This window comes from Rattus norvegicus, chromosome X, assembly GCF_021556685.1.
Source record: "Rattus norvegicus strain SHRSP/BbbUtx chromosome X, alternate assembly SHRSP_T2T, whole genome shotgun sequence".
NCBI classification, from domain to species: domain Eukaryota; kingdom Metazoa; phylum Chordata; class Mammalia; order Rodentia; family Muridae; genus Rattus; species Rattus norvegicus.
The window spans coordinates 80,044,386-80,063,238 of NC_141554.1; the positions used below are offsets into that span (position 1 = coordinate 80,044,386).

Consider the following 18,853-nt stretch of genomic DNA (forward strand, 5'->3'; position numbering starts at 1 on the left):
TAAAAAAAACCAAAAAAGTTTCCATGTTTATTTGGAGGAAAATCAATTTGAAAGATTCTGAGCACTAGAGTTACATGTTACAATATGTCCTTCAAAAGGATCACCCTGGCCACCGTAACAAGGGATGTGGTAAACAGGCCGTTAAGAAAAAATTAGGGTGAATTAACCGAGTACTTCAGTAGATGTGTAAGAAAAGAGGAGTATTATTTTTTATTTTTATTATTTAAAACAATGTTTACATTCCAAAATATTTTGATCATATTCTTCCCCTTCCCAAAGTCCTTCTAGATCCTTCCCCCCTCTATACCAACCCAACTTTAAATGCTTTCTCAATACAAACAAAAACTGAATAAAACAATATCCCTCAAACTGATAAATCATAAGACAGCACCCTCCCTAAAAAATCTACAAAAACACTGAACTGTAACCAAATACAATCTCACGCACAAAAACCTGTGGAGTCCTTTACATGTTGGTCAACTCCTTCTGAATAGGAGGCCTACCCTGGAGTGGTTGATACACCCAGTGTCACTCCATTGTACAAAAGTGACTTTCCTTGTCCCAGTAGTTAAAAGTGACAGTTCAGTTGTTAACCTTTTCCTTTAGTGGCTAGGTTTTCATTCATGCATCCGACCAATCGTCCATACATTTAAAAAAACAATATAAAATTCATGAAACCCTTCATGAATTTTCATGTCATGCTTGTTCAGGAGCCATGCTAATCTTCCCTGTATCATTCCAATTTTAGTATATGTGCCGCCAAAGGGAACATGGAGAGGAGTCATCTCAAGAAATAGTTGGAAAGACTTACTGATGGAATATAGGGTATTGTGGAAAACCTGGTGATCACAAAAATGATACTGCCAATACTCAACAGGTGATGTGGATAAAGTACTGCTGAGCACTGATAAAGTGAGACAAGAGACACTTTTAGGAACTTAGTTGTAGGCTTTACTGATTGGTCCGTAGGATGTGGAAATATGTCATCTTGCCAAGGTCAGTTGATAACAGGACTTCAGTGGGAAGTTCTGAGAACAAAGGCAATGCTCCTTGCTTGCTACCAGCATTGCAAAAATAATGAGACTCATCAGAAATTGAAGATACCTTAGTGCTCATCCAGTGTAAGCATTTCACTTGTAGAAGAGATATTTGGGGTCTACAAAAGAGAAATAATAAGCACTGGTGAAGCACGAATAGGAGAAAGATCAATCAATATATTTGAGTCAATAACTCAATATTTATCAGAGAATTTTCTAAACAAATTATTCAAAACTGTTCATTATAGAGAATATCTTTTTGCCCATTTAATTCTAATTCTAACAATGAGAATAGCATATATAAATCAGAGAAGTTCCTGAATATACTTAACATAAAAAAATAAAGTTTTTATCCCATGTTTTACCTTGGCTTTCTTCTCATGAGTTTAATTCTTCTCTAATTTCTGCTAAATTTTTCCCCTACCAGAGCCTCAGAACCTCTCGCCTAGGTTCTCTGCTACAGGCTGAACCATATTATAGATTATAAATGACTATTGTTTGCTCTCAGTATATTGATTTAAGTGACTGAAATGTATGGATCAATAACTAAAAACTCATGAAAGATATGAGAAAAATTCAGACTGTTTTAAAAACCAAGTAAATAAATAATTAGCAAATTGTTTCCCAGACTAAAGAGATGGCTTATAGGATAAAATTCTTGCTGCCCAATTGTGAAGCAGGCATAGAGCTCCTGCAATCCCAGCATTGGGAAAGGAGGCAGGGACAGGAAATCCCTGTGGTAAACTGGCTAGCTAGACTAGCCAGATTTACTGAGCCCTTAGTTCAGCTGAGAAGCCCTGTCTCAGTAAATAAAATGTAAGGTAATCAAGAATGACTCGGACATCAACTTTAGGCTTTTATATGTGTGCACACATGTGTGACCATAAGCATGTGAACATGTACACAAATGCTTGCATAGTACATACAAATGCTTGCAAATCATATACATATATGTAAATTAGGAAGCTGTTTTCACTATGTACAAGACTTGTGCTAAATAATTGAAGGACACAAATATTAATAAATGATGGATTCTGGTCTGAGTTTTACAAATTATTGGAGCATAGACATAAACAGTGAGAATGTACACTCAATAACAATATTTAGAAAACTCTTAAAGAAATTATCAGAGTAGTGATGGTAGGCAATTCAAGGCAATTTTAAAATTAAAAAAAATTAAAAAATAGACATTACCTGGTTAGTGTCCAATAGATCATTTATGTATAATGTATGCAAGTACCTTTGGATGCATAACAGTATAATTAATGATATTTCACTGAGCCTTTTATAAAATAGAAAATTGACATTTTAGAAATTAGGCCATCAAACATCTCAAGTATGTTACAGTAGCTTGCATGCTTGGTAAACATAAGCACTTTAAAGGTTTTTTTTTTTTCCAAGAAGATTCAAGGAAACTTTGTCAATGTTTTGTGTGGCAGAAAGAGATATAGGCTGACCTGACCACCCAGTTCTCCGAGAGTCTAGACCAGAAACCAAGGAGTAAACCTGGAGGGATCCATGGCTCCAGATACATATGTAGCAGCGGATGGCCTTGCCTGACAGCAGCAGGATGGGAGGCCCTTGGTCCCAGGGAGGACCTTGGTCCTGGGGAGGTTTGATGCCCCAGCATAGGGAGATAGGGGCAGGAGAATGTGGGTGGGGAAACACTCTCATACAGGCAAAGGGGAGGGCGGATGTGGAATGAGAGGGTTGGTGGAGGCTTAACAGGGAAGTGGGATATAATGGGATGGGGGTTGGTGAAGGAGATAACCGGGAAGTGGGATATCATTTGAAATGTAAATGAATAGAATGCTTAAAAATAGAGATTTTATTTGATTCTGTCATTTTTCTGGAGTCATTTATCATATTTTTTTCCTTTGGCAATGTTCCTATCCAATGACATGCTGCATCCCGTCCTGACTTCCTGTGGCCTCACTGAATTAGTTATTTCAAAAGGGTATCAATGATCCAATTAGCATCTCTGATGGCCAAACCCAAGCAAAACAGGTTTCCTTCAGCTTAACAAATACTGAAGGTATTTCAAGCAAAGGCAAGACCTCCTTGCTTGAAAGTATTTGATAAATTTGGAGTCACTGTATGTTCCTTGTTTCTTAGTGATTGTTTCTTAGCTTCCGTTCCTCTAAGAGTAGATGTAATTCTCTCAGCTCAATCTTGTTTCCCTATGATTTACCTTTGCAAAGTCTGATGGTTTCAACTTGTTACAGATTGAATGTGAAATGACACAGGATTATGTGATCATATGCCCATTGGACTAAAAGTTTGGCTGTGAGATGTATGACCATGGGGGTAGGGACCTAAGTTCATAGGTAGTTCTGCTTCTGAACCAAGCTTTATGTTTCCTGATCCTCTGAGAAACGAAGAATCTTACCAAATTCTTTTGACAGCTGGAGAGTTTCCTTTGACAACTAGAGAAGTTTGAATATATGATATTTGTGGGGAGAAGTATGTAGATCACAAGCAGGGTATTATACACGAGGCTGTAATATGGAAGATATTTTAAAAGAGAAGTGAATAAGCAACTTGAGTGACACCCATGAATAAAAAGACTGGATGGTAAGATGGAGATTTAGTGTGTAGAGCCTTCAAAAGTAAGCCAATGGTTCTTTATTTCTAAGAGTTTACTAGTAAATGACTTGATTATATTTAGCATTTTAATGCCATGCACATTTTAAAAAACGCAAATTATTTAAAATTGGTCATCAATGAAAATACTATGTCTCTTAAAATAATACTTTTGTTATTTTAAAAATCTTACTTGTATAAAATATATTTTGATATTATCTAACCTCTAGTCTCTCTCTTTAAGTACCCCTGGGCCCCTCTAACACATCTGTCCTTACTTTGTGTCCTTATTATTGTTGTTATTTATTATTATTATTATTATTATTATTATTATTAATTATTCAACTGTGTCCAGTTAGTACTGAAAGTGTGTAAATAATTGTGGATCAATCCACTGGGGCACGGACAACTTAACAGTGGCCACATTCCCCAAAAGAATGACTATCCCTGCTCCCTCAGTGACTGTCAATTGCTAATAGCTTCTCAGCTAGGCTTGCATCTTCAGAGCTCTCCACTTTGTAAATTCTTTCCTCCTGCTCTTCTGTGATGTTTCCTGAGTCTTTGTTCATAGAACAGTACATTTTATTCCCTTCGAGTAATAAGAACATCTGTCAATCGAGAAATTAAAAAGTGGAAAGTAGCAGAAAAGCAACTAGTTTGTACATTAGAATTGAGAAAGGTGTAGTATAAAAAGAAATGTGTAAAGATGTATGATGGACCAGAACTTTTTGACTGATGGAAAGTATATCATATTACTTTAGCCTTCTTTACTTTCATGTATTAATCAAGTTAAATATATTGTTATCTTCTGTGTCACAAGTGCCAACATGTGAACAAGAATGAAATAAGATCAAGGTGTTGTAATGGTTTGATAGGTGGAGAAGAAGTTTTAAAACATAATTTGGATCAAATGAATTAAATCATGCAGCAAGAATTCAAACATAGTAGAACCTACTCAATAACTCATTTTATTTTATTGGTTATATGCCTAATGTCTGGTCTTCAATTTTTCTAAACCGTGAGTTGGAGATTATGGAAAAGAGAGGAGGTTGAACTTACACTCCTAAAGAGAGCTAGCTCTGAAAGTTCAAAGTTGTAGGATTTCACTTCAAATATATTTCTGTGGAAAGCTCTGGTTCTCATTCACACTGTGTGTGTGTGTGTGTGTGTGTGTGTGTGTGTGTGTGTGTGTGTATTTGTGTATGTGTGTCAGACATATATATCTGCATATATATGTATATATAGTTTATTATCATCATCACCATCTCTTGAGAACCTTATACAAATATTTCCCTACTTACACCTAAAGGAAATAAAAATTTCCCACCCCTGAATTCACATTAATCATGTTGTTTTTTTCTTTTATACTCATATTTGTGGCATAGCTAATGACCATTAAAGGGTAATACGTAAACAATGGAACTCAATTCCTAGCCTTATCATCAAATTAGATTTATTTAAACTTTTCCCCTACAAGTATGTGTTATACATTATACATATTCTCCTCATACCCTGTGCCCTCTATTTAGCTTCCCTTCCCTTTCCCACCAGTTACCCAAGCAGCTTCCCTTCCACTCTCATGTCATAAGCACATATTTTATATATCTATATATATTATAAAACTCTACCTAGGAGAAAATATAAATGCTTGTATTTCTGGGATCGGCATAATTCACCAAATATAATTCTCTCCAGTTGCCTCTGTTTTCGTGAAATCAGCACACATTTGTTACTGTTACTATGCCAATTCTCGAAGTATCCTTTTGCTTTCTCTTTCTACTCTTAACTGCTTCAGAAGTAAGTCTCTTCAGACTTCATAGTCATTTGTAGGCTGAGGTACATGTCTCAGAGTTGATCCTTCAAATCAGTTAGCAATAGGAGCAGCAAATCAATGGATGCTTTGAGAGCTGATACATTAATGGCAGCAAATGCTCATGTAGCACTTGCTGTATGCTTTGGATACAATCAGTCCTTGTAACAGTATATGACATAGGTTCTATAATTATTTAACAAATAAAGAAATGAAATTACAAGAGGGCCGAAGAGACGTTTTCAGTGATATACTAATATTAACTATTATACGCCATGGGTTTGAAGTATAGTAAATTGAAAAAGACAATATTTCAGTTTTTTTTTAATTTTGAAACAAAATAGAAAATGATGTGGAAAATGTGGAATAAGGTTATAGAAATTAGTTTTCAAAAAAAGGAGAAGGGAAAGGGCTCAAAATGGGAGATGTCAAATAAATGACCACTGGGGTAAATACGTTGTGTTAGCAATTAAAAATGTTGTGTTTAACATTTATAAAATACTCATTATGTACCAGTCAATCTTCTCAGCTATCTATAGATAATATTTTACTTAATTATTACAACTCATAAAGCAAAAACAATTATTATTATTTGTTGAGTGGATGGGCAAGTTGAAGAACAGATTAATAAAACAGTTACTTAAGGCCAAACAGCATGTAGGTAACAAAACTCTGATTATCACTTGTCACTACTAACCCTATTCAAGTCCCTACAAGTCCTGTATTTGAGTTAGTATGTGACTTTAATTCCCTTTGAGACACATATTTGCCTATTGCCCTTTTTAGTTGACTACTGTCTTCCTTAAAAAATTCTGTAGGTAAGTCTGTGTATAAATGTACACATAAATATAATATAAATATAGTTAAAATAAAAATTTCCCTTCTGGGCTAACAATGCTTTGTCTAGGAGCCAAAGACCATCTAAGAAAACTCTAATACCAGACATGAAAATCTCTCTTTTGAGTTGTTGGTTATTGTCCCAGAGATTACCAAAGCATTACAGGCTATTGTACTTGCCCTTGGTTGTCCTCTAGTGCTGAAAGTTAAATCCCTATTGTACTTCAGACATAGGATCCAGATGCCTCTGAATGAGTTGAAACTGATAGGAATGCAGTTCTTCCCTGAGGACCAGCTTTTATGGTACAAGAAAGCAGCATGTAAGTTTTCAAAGGAGGAAAGCGACCAACAGTCCTACCCAAGTATGATATTTATGAACCATAACAATATGTGGCATGGCATAATAACATGAAGAGTATAGTAGTGACCCACATACTATGGTAGTAAGCAACAGCTCTCTGGTTGGGCTTAAGATTGGCTTACCAGGAGGAAAATCATGACAGGTATGAGAAATCTAACCAACTACCCAGGGCTAGTGAAGTCATGGATCCTGGAGGAGATTCTACAAACATCATTTTATTAAACCAGTGTATCACTAAATACACTCTGAATATTTGTTTTTTTTCATGATATCATGTACCTTTATTTTTTATTTTATTAATTATTCCATTCGCTTACTTCTCAAATGATATCCTACTTCCTGGTTACCCCTCCACAAGTCCCCCATCCCACAACCTCCCTCTCCTCCCTCCCCTTTGTCTCTATGAGGGTGCTTCCCCACCCACCCACCCACCTTCCCCTGAATAATCTTATATCCACATCACCCATCATCAAGAAAATGTCTCTTTGCAAAAGTATCTATTATAGAATCCCACAATCAAAATGCAGAGTCCTGGAGTCCAGTCCCAGTGACTGTATCTGAGACAGCTCTTGTACCTAAGGATTAGGAAGCACTGTGGAAGAGAGGGTGGAAAGATTATAAAAGCCAGAGAGGGATGTGTCAGACGCTACGTCCATAAAGTTCTGCCATGACTACTCAAATGTGAGCCTAACAAGGATGACACCAATGGGCATGCCAGTGTGGACGAGGAACCCCATGAGACTTCAACCCTACACAAAGAAACTACAGGCACTAAGGAATGCTGAGGGCAGGGAAGAGTACACTGATTTGTTGCCCCATACTAATTAGTTAGCCCTGAACACATGTATATAGATAAGAATATACAGGATGGACAGGCAATAGTTATGCGTTTAGGAATATATATAATGTATGTAATGAAAATTAAGGTGGAAAAAGCAGCCATTAATTTAAAAAAAAAAAAGCAAGGAGCAATCCATGGAGGAGAGTTAGGAGGAGGAAAGGGAAGGGGCAATGGAGTAATTATATTATAATCTTTTTTTTATTAACTTGAGTATTTCTTATATACATTTCGAGTGTTATTCCCTTTCCCGGTTTCCGGGCAATCATCCCCCTCCCCCCTCCCCTTTTTTATGGGTGTTCCCCTCCCCATCCTCCCCCCCTTGTTGCCCTCCCCCCAACAATCTAGTTCACTGGGGGTTCAGTCTTAGCAGGACCCAGGGCTTCCCCTTCCACTGGTGGTCTTACTAGGATATTCATTGCTACCTATGAGGTCAGAGTCCAGGGTCAGTCCATGTATAGTCTTTAGGTAGTGGCTTAGTCCCTGGAAGCTCTGGTTGCTTGGCATTGTTGTTCATATGGGGTCTCGAGCCCCTTCAAGCTCTTCCAGTTCTTTCTCTGATTCCTTCAACGGGGGTCCTATTCTCAGTTCAGTGGTTTGCTGCTGGCATTCGCCTCTGTGTTTGCTGTATTCTGGCTGTGTCTCTCAGGAGCGATCTACATCCGGCTCCTGTCGGTCTGCACTTCTTTGCTTCATCCATCTTGTCTAATTGGATGGCTGTATATGCATGGGCCACATGTGGGGCAGGCTCTGAATGGCTGTTCCTTCTGTGTCTGTTTTAATCTTTGCCTCTCTCTTCCCTGCCAAGGGTATTCTTGTTCCCCTTTTAAAGAAGGAGTGAAGCATTCACATTTTGATCATCCGTCTTGAGTTTCATTTGTTCTAGGCATCTAGGGTAATTCAAGCATTTGGACTAATAGCCACTTATCAATGAGTGCATACCATGTGTGTTTTTATGTGATTGGGTTACCTCACTCAGGATGATATTTTCCAGTTCCGACCATTTGCCTACGAATTTCATAAAGTCATTGTTTTTGATAGCTGAGTAATATTCCATTGTGTAGATGTACCACATTTTCTGTATCCATTCCTCTGTTGAAGGGCATCTGGGTTCTTTCCATTTTCTGGCTATTTTAAATAAGGCTGCGATGAACATAGTGGAGCACGTGACTTTTTTATATGTTGGGGCATCTTTTGGGTATATGCCCAAGAGAGGTATAGCTGGATCCTCAATGTCCAATGTTCAATGTCCAATTTTCTGAGGAACCTCCAGACTGATTTCCAGAATGGTTGTACCAGTCTGCAATCCCACCAACAATGGAGGTGTGTTCCTCTTTCTCCGCATCCTCGCCATCATCTGCTGTCACCTGAGTTTTTGATCTTAGCCATTCTCACTGGTGTGAGGTGAAATCTCAGGGTTGATTTGATTTGCATTTCCCTTATGACTAAAGATGTTGAACATTTCTTTAGGTGTTTCTCAGCCATTCGGCATTCCTCAGCTGTGAATTCTTTGTTTAGCTCTGAACCCCATTTTTTAATAGGGTTATTTGTCTCCCTGTGGTCTAATTTCTTGAGTTCTTTGTATATTTTGGATATAAGGCCTCTATCTGTTGTAGGATTGGTAAAGATCTTTTCCCAATCTGTTGGTTGCCGTTTTGTCCTAACCACAGTGTCCTTTGCCTTACAGAAGCTTTGCAGTTTTATGAGATCCCATTTGTCAATTCTTGATCTTAGAGCGTAAGCCATTGGTGTTTTGTTCAGGAAATTTTTTCCAGTGCCCATGTGTTCCAGATGCTTCCCTAGTTTTTCTTCTATTAGTTTGAGTGTATCTGGTTTGATGTGGAGGTCCTTGATCCACTTGGACTTAAGCTTTGTACAGGGTGATAAGCATGGATCGATCTGCATTCTTCTGCATGTTGACCTCCCGTTGAACCAGCACCATTTGCTGAAAATGCTGTCTTTCTTCCATTTGATGGTTTTGGCTCCTTTGTCAAAAATCAAGTGCCCATAGGTGTGTGGGTTCATTTCTGGGTCTTCAATTCTGTTCCACTGGTCTATCTGTCTGTCTCTGTACCAATATCACGCAGTTTTTATCACTATTGCTCTGTAATACTGCTTGAGTTCAGGGATAGTGATTCCCCCTGACATCCTTTCATTGTTGAGGATAGTTTTAGCTATCCTGGGTTTTTTGTTATTCCAGATGAATTTGCAAATTGTTCTGTCTAACTGTTTGAAGAAATGTATTGGTATTTTGATGGGGATTGCATTGAATCTGTAGATCACTTTTGGTAAAATGGCCATTTTTACTATATTAATCCTGCCAATCCATGAGCATGGGAGATCTTTCCATCTTCTGAGTACTTCTTCAATTTCTTTCTTCAGAGTCTTGAAGTTCTTATTGTACAAATCTTTTACTTGCTTGGTTAAAGTCACACCGAGGTACTTTATATTATTTGGGACTATTATGAAGGGTATCATTTCCCTAATTTCTTTCTCGGCTTATTTCTCTTTTGTGTAGAGGAAGGCTACTGATTTATTTGAGTTAATTTTATACCCAGCCACTTTGCTGAAGTTGTTTATCAGCTTTAGTAGTTCTCTGGTGGAACTTTTGGGATCACTTAAATAAACTATCATATCATCTGCAAATAGTGATATTTTGACTTCTTCTTTTCCAATCTGTATCCCCTTGACCTCCTTTTGTTGTCTGATTGCTCTGGCTAGAACTTCAGGAACTATATTGAATAAGTAGGGAGAGAGTGGGCAGCCTTGTCTAGTCCCTGATTTTAGTGGGATTGCTTCAAGTTTCTCTCCATTTAGTTTAATGTTAGCAACTGGTTTGCTGTATATGGCTTTTACTATGTTTAGGTATGGGCCTTGAATTCCTATTCTTTCTAGGACTTTTATCATGAAGGGGTGTTGAATTTTGTCAAATGCTTTCTCAGCATGTAATGAAATGATCATGTGGTTTTGTTCTTTCAGTTTGTTTATATAATGGATCACGTTGATGGTTTTCCGTATATTAAACCATCCCTGCATGCCTGGGATGAAGCCTACTTGATCATGGTGGATGATTGTTTTGATGTGCTCTTGGATTCGGTTTGCCAGAATTTTATTGAGTATTTTTGCGTCAATATTCATAAGGGAAATTGGTCTGAAGTTCTCTTTCTTGGTTGGGTCTTTGTGTGGTTTAGCTATAAGAGTAATTGTGGCTTCGTAGAAGGAATTCGGTAGTGCTCCATCTGTTTCAATTTTGTGGAATAGTTTGGATAATATTGGTATGAGGTCTTCTATGAAGGTCTGATAGAATTCTGCACTAAACCCATCTGGACCTGGGCTCTTTTTGGTTGGGAGACCTTTAATGACTGCTTCTATTTCCTTAGGAGTTATGGGGTTGTTTAACTGGTTTATCTGTTCCTGATTTAACTTCGGTACCTGGTATCTGTCTAGGAAACTGTCCATTTCCTGCAGATTTTCAAGTTTTGTTGAATAAAGGCTTTTATAGTAAGATCTGATGATCTTTTGAATTTCCTCTGAATCTGTAGTTATGTCTCCCTTTTCATTTCTGATTTTGTTAATTTGGACACACTCTCTGTGTCCTCTCGTTAGTCTGGCTAAGGGTATATCTATCTTGTTGATTTTCTCAAAGAACCAACTTTTGGTTCTGTTGATTCTTTCTATGGTCCTTTTTGTTTCTACTTGGTTGATTTCAGCTCTGAGTTTGATTATTTCCTGCCTTCTACTCCTCCTGGGTGTATTTGCTTCTTTTTGTTCTAGAGCTTTTAGGTGTGCTGTCAAGCTGCTGACATATGCTCTTTCCTGTTTCTTTCTGCAGGCACTCAGCGCTATAAGTTTTCCTCTTAGCACAGCTTTCATTGTGTCCCATAAGTTTGGGTATGTTGTACCTTCATTTTCATTAAATTCTAAAAAGTTTTTAATTTCTTTCTTTATTTCTTCCTTGACCAGGTTATCATTGAGTATAGCATTGTTCAATTTCCACGTATATGTGGGCATTCTTCCCTTATTGTTATTGAAGACCAGTTTTAGGCCGTGGTGGTCCGATAGCACGCATGGGATTATTTCTATCTTTCTGTACCTGTTGAGGCCTGTTTTTTGACCAATTATATGGTCAATTTTGGAGAAAGTATCATGAGGAGCTGAGAAGAAGGTATATCCTTTTGCTTTAGGGTAGAATGTTCTATAAATATCTGTTAAGTCCATTTGGCTCATGACTTCTCTTAGTCTGTCTATGTCTCTGTTTAATTTCTGTTTCCATGATCTGTCCATTGATGAGAGTGGGGTGTTGAAGTCTCCTACTATTATGGTGTGAGGTGCAATGTGTGTTTTGAGCTTTAGTAAGGTTTCTTTTACGTATGTAGGTGCCCTTGTATTTGGGGCATAGATATTTAGGATTGAGAGTTCATCTTGGTGGATTTTTCCTTTGATGAATATGAAGTGTCCTTCCTTATCTTTTTTTGATGACTTTTAGTTGAAAATTGATTTTATTTGATATTAGAATGGCTACTCCAGCTTGCTTCTTCTGACCATTTGCTTGGAAAGTTGTTTTCCAGCCTTTCACTCTGAGGTAGTGTCTGTCTTTGTCTCTGAGGTGTGTTTCCTGTAGGCAGCAGAATGCAGGGTCCTCGTTGCGTATCCTGTTTGTTAATCTATGTCTTTTTATTGGGGAGTTGAGGCCATTGATGTTGAGAGATATTAAGGAATAGTGATTATTGCTTCCTGTTATATTCATATTTGGATGTGAGGTCATGTTTGTGTGCTTTTCTTCTCTTTGTTTAGTTGCCAAGGCAATTAGTTTCTTGTTTCTTCTAGGGTATAGCTTGCCTCCTTATGTTGGGCTTTACCATTTATTATCCTTTGTAGTGCTGGATTTGTAGAAAGATATTGTGTAAATTTGGTTTTGTCATGGAATATCTTGGTTTCTCCATCTATGTTAATTGAGAGTTTTGCAGGATACAGTAACCTGGGCTGGCATTTGTGTTCTCTTAGGGTCTGTATGACATCTGTCCAGGATCTTCTAGCATTCATATTTTCTGGCAAAAAGTCTGGTGTAATTCTGATAGGTCTGCCTTTATATGTTACTTGACCTTTTTCCCTTACTGCTTTTAATATTCTTTCTTTATTTTGTGCGTTTGGTGTTTTGACTATAATGTGATGGGAGGTGTTTCTTTTCTGGTCCAATCTATTTGGAGTTCTGTAGGCTTCTTGTATGCCTATGGGTATCTCTTCTTTTAGGTTAGGGAAGTTTTCTTCTATGATTTTGTTGAAGATATTTACTGGTCCTTTGAGCTGGGAGTCTTCACTCTCTTCTATTCCTATTATCCTTAGGTTTGATCTTCTCATTGAGTCCTGGATTTCCTGTATGTTTTGGACCAGTAGCTTTTTCCGCTTTACAGTATCTTTGACAGTTGAGTCAATGATTTCTAGGGAATCTTCTGCTCCTGATATTCTCTCTTCCATCTCTTGTATTCTGTTGGTGAAGTTTGTATCTACAGCTCCTTGTCTCTTCTTTTGGTTTTCTATATCCAGGGTTGTTTCCATGTGTTCTTTCTTGATTGCTTCTATTTACATTTTTAATTCCTTCAACTGTTTGATTGTGTTTTCTTGGAATTGTTTCAGGGATTTTTGCGATTCCTCTCTGTAGGCTTCTACTTGTTCTCTAAGGGAGTTCTTCATGTCTTTCTTGAAGTCCTCCAGCATCATGATCAAATATGATTTTGAAACTAGATCTTGCTTTTCTGGTGTGTTTGGATATTCCGTGTTTGCTTTGGTGGGAGAATTGGGCTCCGATGATGCCATGTAGTCTTGGTTTCTGTTGCTTGGGTTCCTGCGCTTGCCTCTCTCCATCAGATTATCTCTAGTGTTACTTTGTTCTGCTATTTCTGACAGTGGCTAGACTGTCCTATAACCTGTGTGTCAGGAGTGCTGTAGACCTGTTTTCCTGTTTTCTTTCAGCCAGTTATGGGGACAGAGTGTTCTGCTTTCGGGCGTGTAGTTTTTCCTATCTACAGGTCTTCAGCTATTCCTGTGGGCCTGTGTCTGGAGTTCACCAGGCAGCTCACTTGCAGCAGAAAAGTTGGTCTTACCTGTGGTCCTGAGGCTCAAGTTTGCTTGTAGGGTGCTGCCTACGAGCTCTCTTCGGCGGCAGCAACCAGGAAGATCTGCGTCGCCGTTTCCGGGAGCCTCTGTGCACCAGGGTTCCAGATGGCGTTTGGTGTTTTCCTCTGGCGTCAGAGATGTGTGCAGAGTGCAGTCTCTTCTGGTTTCCCAGGCGTGTCTGCCTCTCTGTAGGTTTAGCTCTCCCTCCCATGGGATTTGGGTCCAGAGAACTGTTTATCCGGTCTGTCCTTTCAGGTTCTGGCGGTGTCTCAGGCGCAAGGGTCCTGCCGCTCCTGTTTATATTATAATCTTAAAGACTATACAAGAAACAAATTAAAATTTACTATTGGGGTTCTCAGGAATTCCAATAGAAAGCTGCATGATTTGGCTTATCCTCTATAGTGGCTAATCTATAACTTTTGAGATAGGATTTTACAATGAGGTAGAGGCTGGAACTAAAATTCTCATGGATCTACCACCAAAATGATGGAATTGCATATGAGAATATCATACCTGACACTTGGCATCGTTTCATGGTTAATCGTGATTGTTATCTTAATTGGATCCAGAAACTCCTAGGAGACGAATGACACATATCTTTGGGTATGGTTACACAGACTTTGCCAAAGAGGATCTGGCCATGAGGGCTCTGACATAACTAATGTATTAATTCTCTGAATAATTAATAATATAGTGGCAATATTGGGAGGCAGGACCTACTTGAGTAATATAGGTCACTGGGGCATGTCCCTTGGGGCTGTATCCACTCTTTCTGTTGTCTGTCTGCAATGAATTGAAGAAGCTCTTCTGTAACTCACTGCTGTTGCCATGATATAACCAAGACTGTGAGACCAAGTAAGGATGGAGGAAATCTTCTGGAGCCATAAGCTAAAAAAATAGTTTTTAGTATTTAGTCTCAGTGATGATAAAAATAACCAAAACATGCTCTTTGGTTACTAAATAGATATAGAATTAGCCATGAATGGCCAAGAGAAGATAAACTTTATCAAAGTATGTAGTAGTATATACTGTAGTAAATACATCTACCTACATCAGTTGTGAATTTTTATTCAGCAATTGACCATAGGTATTTAGAGCAAACTTCTTCATAGCTTCTAAAACTTGAAGGTGACTAAGATGCTTTCCACAAGTAAAACAATAAACTACAATCTATCTATTTGATAAGATATTGTTCAGTTTCAGAAAGAACTAAGGTATGGAAATATCCCATTAAAGACATGGAGGAAGGGGCAGGAGAGATAGTTTGGTGGTTGAGAACTTTTGCTGCTTTTTCAAAGGAGCTGGGTTTGTTTCCCCCTATCCACCTGGTGGTTCAAAGTCACCTGTATCTCTAGTTTTGGAGTATCTGAAGCTCTCTTTTCACCTCCATGGGCACTGGGCATGCATGTGACACATATACGCATGTGTAGACAAAACACTAATATGACAGCATAAGTACATCTAAAATTTTTCAAAAGCAAAAAAAAATCAGTGTGAAAGTCTACATATTGTATAATTCCAACTACATTACATTCTTGTAAAGATTCAATATAGAGCCAGTAGACTGTCTGTGACTGCCAAGGGTCCAGGAAGGTGGAGAAGAAGGGATGGAGCTCAGGGAATAATCAGTGCGGTAGAGCTGTTTTGCATGTCACTGTAATGGTAGATATGCCGTTATGCATTTATAAAGATCACAGAATTGTGTAATAAACAGATTGAGCACTATTATAAACTATGGGTTTTAGATAAGAATAGTGTATCAATATTAGTTCATCACTTGGAACAAATGTACCATAGTAATGCAAGATGTTAGTAATAAAGGAAACTGGGTTTGGTGGGTGGAGGTAGTATGTAGGAACTCTATGTACTTTCTGTTCAAATTTTCTGTAAACCTGACCTGAAACTATTCTAAATTGTGAAACATAATAATTTAAAACTCTTGAAATACAAAATCTTCAGGGGAATTTTTGATATTGTGTGTGTGTGTGTGTGTGTGTGTGTGTGTGTGTGTGTGTGAGAGAGAGAGAGAGAGAGAGAGAGAGAGAGAGAGAGAGAGATAAGAGGGCTTAGAATGTTTCTTAATTCTACTTTTGTTGAACGCAAAATAATAATGAATTACTTTATTACCCTACAGGACCATAAAACCTAAGTTCCTTAACAACTATGAGGCACAGAAGTATGAGGAGGAGCATAAGAAAGCCTCACTCATTCAAATAAATTGGAGGCTAGAGGTGGGGAACAGGAATTATCATATATTTTAAAGGCACTATACTTTTTGATGTTCCAGGACCCATGGTAACTGAAGTTATCCTGGCCATTGTATAGTTTAGGTCCTTGCAGAGAATTCCTTTTCTGCCTGCATTTCTGTTCACCTATTTTTTTTTCTCAGTCTCGAGTGCCATTGCACTAAATCAAATGCCTCTTCATCATTAAGGCTGGAAAGTTTCCTCTGTCAAATCTCCTCTGATACATTCAGCTGGATTTCCCTCTCTCTTGACTTGTGGTATAGTGTTTTCGGTTTCAAACCAGCCAGATGGTTGGAGAGTCAAATACTGAAATCTCTGTATCATTTACAACATCTTCTACTGTATCTTGTGCATTAAGATTTGGTAGCAATTATTAATAGAAATTGTAATGGAGGGCTGGAAAGATGGCTCAGCGGTTAAGAGCACTGACTGCTCTTCCAGAGTTGCTGAGTTCAATTCCCAGCAACCACATGGTGGCTCACAACCATCTGTAATGGGATCTGATGCCCTCTTCTGGTGTGTCTGAAGACAGCTACAGTGTACTTATATAGAATAAATGAATAAATTAGAAAAAAGAAACTGTAATGAAATTTTTGAAGTCATTTTATTTTGAGTTCAAATTCAATAGAATGTTTTACAAAGAAAATAGACAAGAAAGAATAGTCATGAGAGAACACAATTGGTTAGATTTAACAACAAACTCCAAAAAATTGAAAACCCTTTAGATTTTGGATTTTATTTTTCTGTTTCTGACAAATTTTACTCAAATATAATTTATATATCTCTAAATTTTACCACTTAAAGTAAATGATTCTGATATTCATACATTCCTGAACAGTATAATTGTCACAAGAGCCTGATTTATAAGTATTAATACCTTAAAGGGAATTTAGAATGTAGAACTAGTCACTATACATTTTGTTCTTTTCAATGTAGCCACCACACAACTAATTTTCTTTTTCTAGAGATCTGTGTATTTTAGATATTTCATACAACTGCATTCTGTGATCCTTTATGACTACATTTTTCCTAGCAGAATATTTTAATCTTTAGTGGATATATGAATACTTTCTTCCCTTTTGAGGTAGATTCTCTCTATAGAGTTGGGCTGTTGTAGAAATCACTATGTATGCTAGGTTGGCCTTGAACTCAGAAAGCACTGAGATTAAAGACATGTGCTACCTAGCCTAGCCAGTAATTAATTTTTATGAAGCTAACTTATATTCCATTGTATGGATGAGTCACATTTTATGTTTTTATTTATGAATTGATGAACATTTGTTCTTTTTCCATTTGGGGCTACTACAAATGACAATGTTATTAATATTATTATGTTTTTAGACAGATACACATTTCATTTTTTTAATATATTTTAAGGAGTGAAGTTACTTGTACATGTGTACATATGTAACTATTTTTATAATCTTAAGAATTTATTTGACTCTTTAAAAGACTGAATGTCTACAGATTCATATAACATGCTGTACAAATTCAAATCTGTATAAATACACATTTAAAAGAAGCATTTTAATATAAAGTATGTGTTGTTTAAAGGTAATTATTTCTGATGTTGTAGAAAAATTTAATCTCTTTCTGGGGTTTCTGTCTCACCTTTGACTATTTAGTTCACAGGTAAAAGACATACACAATTTTTATATTTACATGGCCTTAAGCAGCACTAGTAGATATCTACTATGTTTCATCTGGGCTGCTCTTAACCCCAATTGGCCAGCTCTCAGGGCTATGCTTCCTTGACTCCTAAGCCATGACATCTTACTCCTCTCTCCACCCTCATGGTCTCCTCTGACCCCCAAACCAGGAACATCAAGCCTCGTGTACCTCAATTCTGCCCAGCTGTAGCATCTTTGGGTCCTCTGAGAGTAGTATACACTTTTACCTGATGAACCCCCAAGTATTTTCTTTAGAATTTTGCTATTATAAATGTAAATGAAATTGTTCTCTTAGTTCCCTTGTACATTGACCATTACTAGTTTATAGAAATTATTTTATATAATAATCTTATATTTTGAAACCCCATGGTATTATTCTCTTTTTTTTTTTTTTAAGATTTATTTATTCTATGTAAGTACACTGTGGCTGTCTTCAGACACACCAGAAGAGGGCATCAGATCTCATTACAGATGGTTGTGAGCTGCCATGTGGTTGCTGGGATTTGAACTCAGGACCTCTGGAAGAGCAGTCAGTGCTCTTAACCACTGAGCCATCTCTCCAGCCCAGTATTGTTTATCCTAAATAGTTGTGTTCTGACTCTCTGCAGTGTTTTAAAAATGTAATATTATGCTGTTTGAATACTTTACTCCTTTTCTTAGTTGGGTCATATTTATTTTTTCCTTGCTTAATTGTCCTGTTTTTTTTTTCTAGTACTATATTGAGTAAAATACTTAAAACAGACATTAATTCTTGTTGATTTGGGGGAGAATGTTTTCAGTCTTTCGTTATTGAGTGTGACATTAGCCCTGGGTTTTGTTTTTTAAAGATGTCCTTCAGCATATTGAGTTTCTGTTCTATGCTTAGTCTGTTTAGTGTGTGTTCTTGAATGTCTATTGAATTGTATCAATTATTTTTGTTGTTTTATTGTATATAATATAGTCTGTCCTTTATCCTGCAAATATGAATTACTTTGATTTTTTATATGTTGAAGCAACCTTGTACTTTAGTATTTACCACAGTCATGGAACAATCATTTTTATATGAGTCTTGATAATTTTAATTTTTAAAAAATTATTTTTTATATGTGTGGTTATTTTGTACTGTGCATGTTTGTGCACTACGTTCATGCAGCACCTGCAGAGGTCAGAAAAGGATGTCAGATCTCCTGGAACTGGAGTTACAAATGGCTGTGAGAGGTCATTCTCTTAACCACTGAGCCATCTCTCCAGTCCAAATGTGTGTGTGTGTGTGTGTGTGTGTGTGTGTGTGTGTGTGTGTGTGTGTGTATTTTGAGGAAACAAAACACTAGTCTTATAGAGTAAATTGAATGTTCCTTTATTTTACATTTTAATGAAG

At 37.3% G+C, this 18,853-nt stretch overlaps 1 non-coding gene across 1 annotated transcript; it reads right to left on the reverse strand.

Moving 5' to 3' along the window:
* Window positions 1-665: 665 nt before the first annotated feature.
* On the reverse strand, window positions 666-770 carry LOC120099398 (U6 spliceosomal RNA). Its single transcript, XR_015647255.1, has one exon. It is a non-coding gene; the product is annotated as a U6 spliceosomal RNA (small nuclear RNA).
* Window positions 771-18,853: the final 18,083 nt, after the last annotated feature.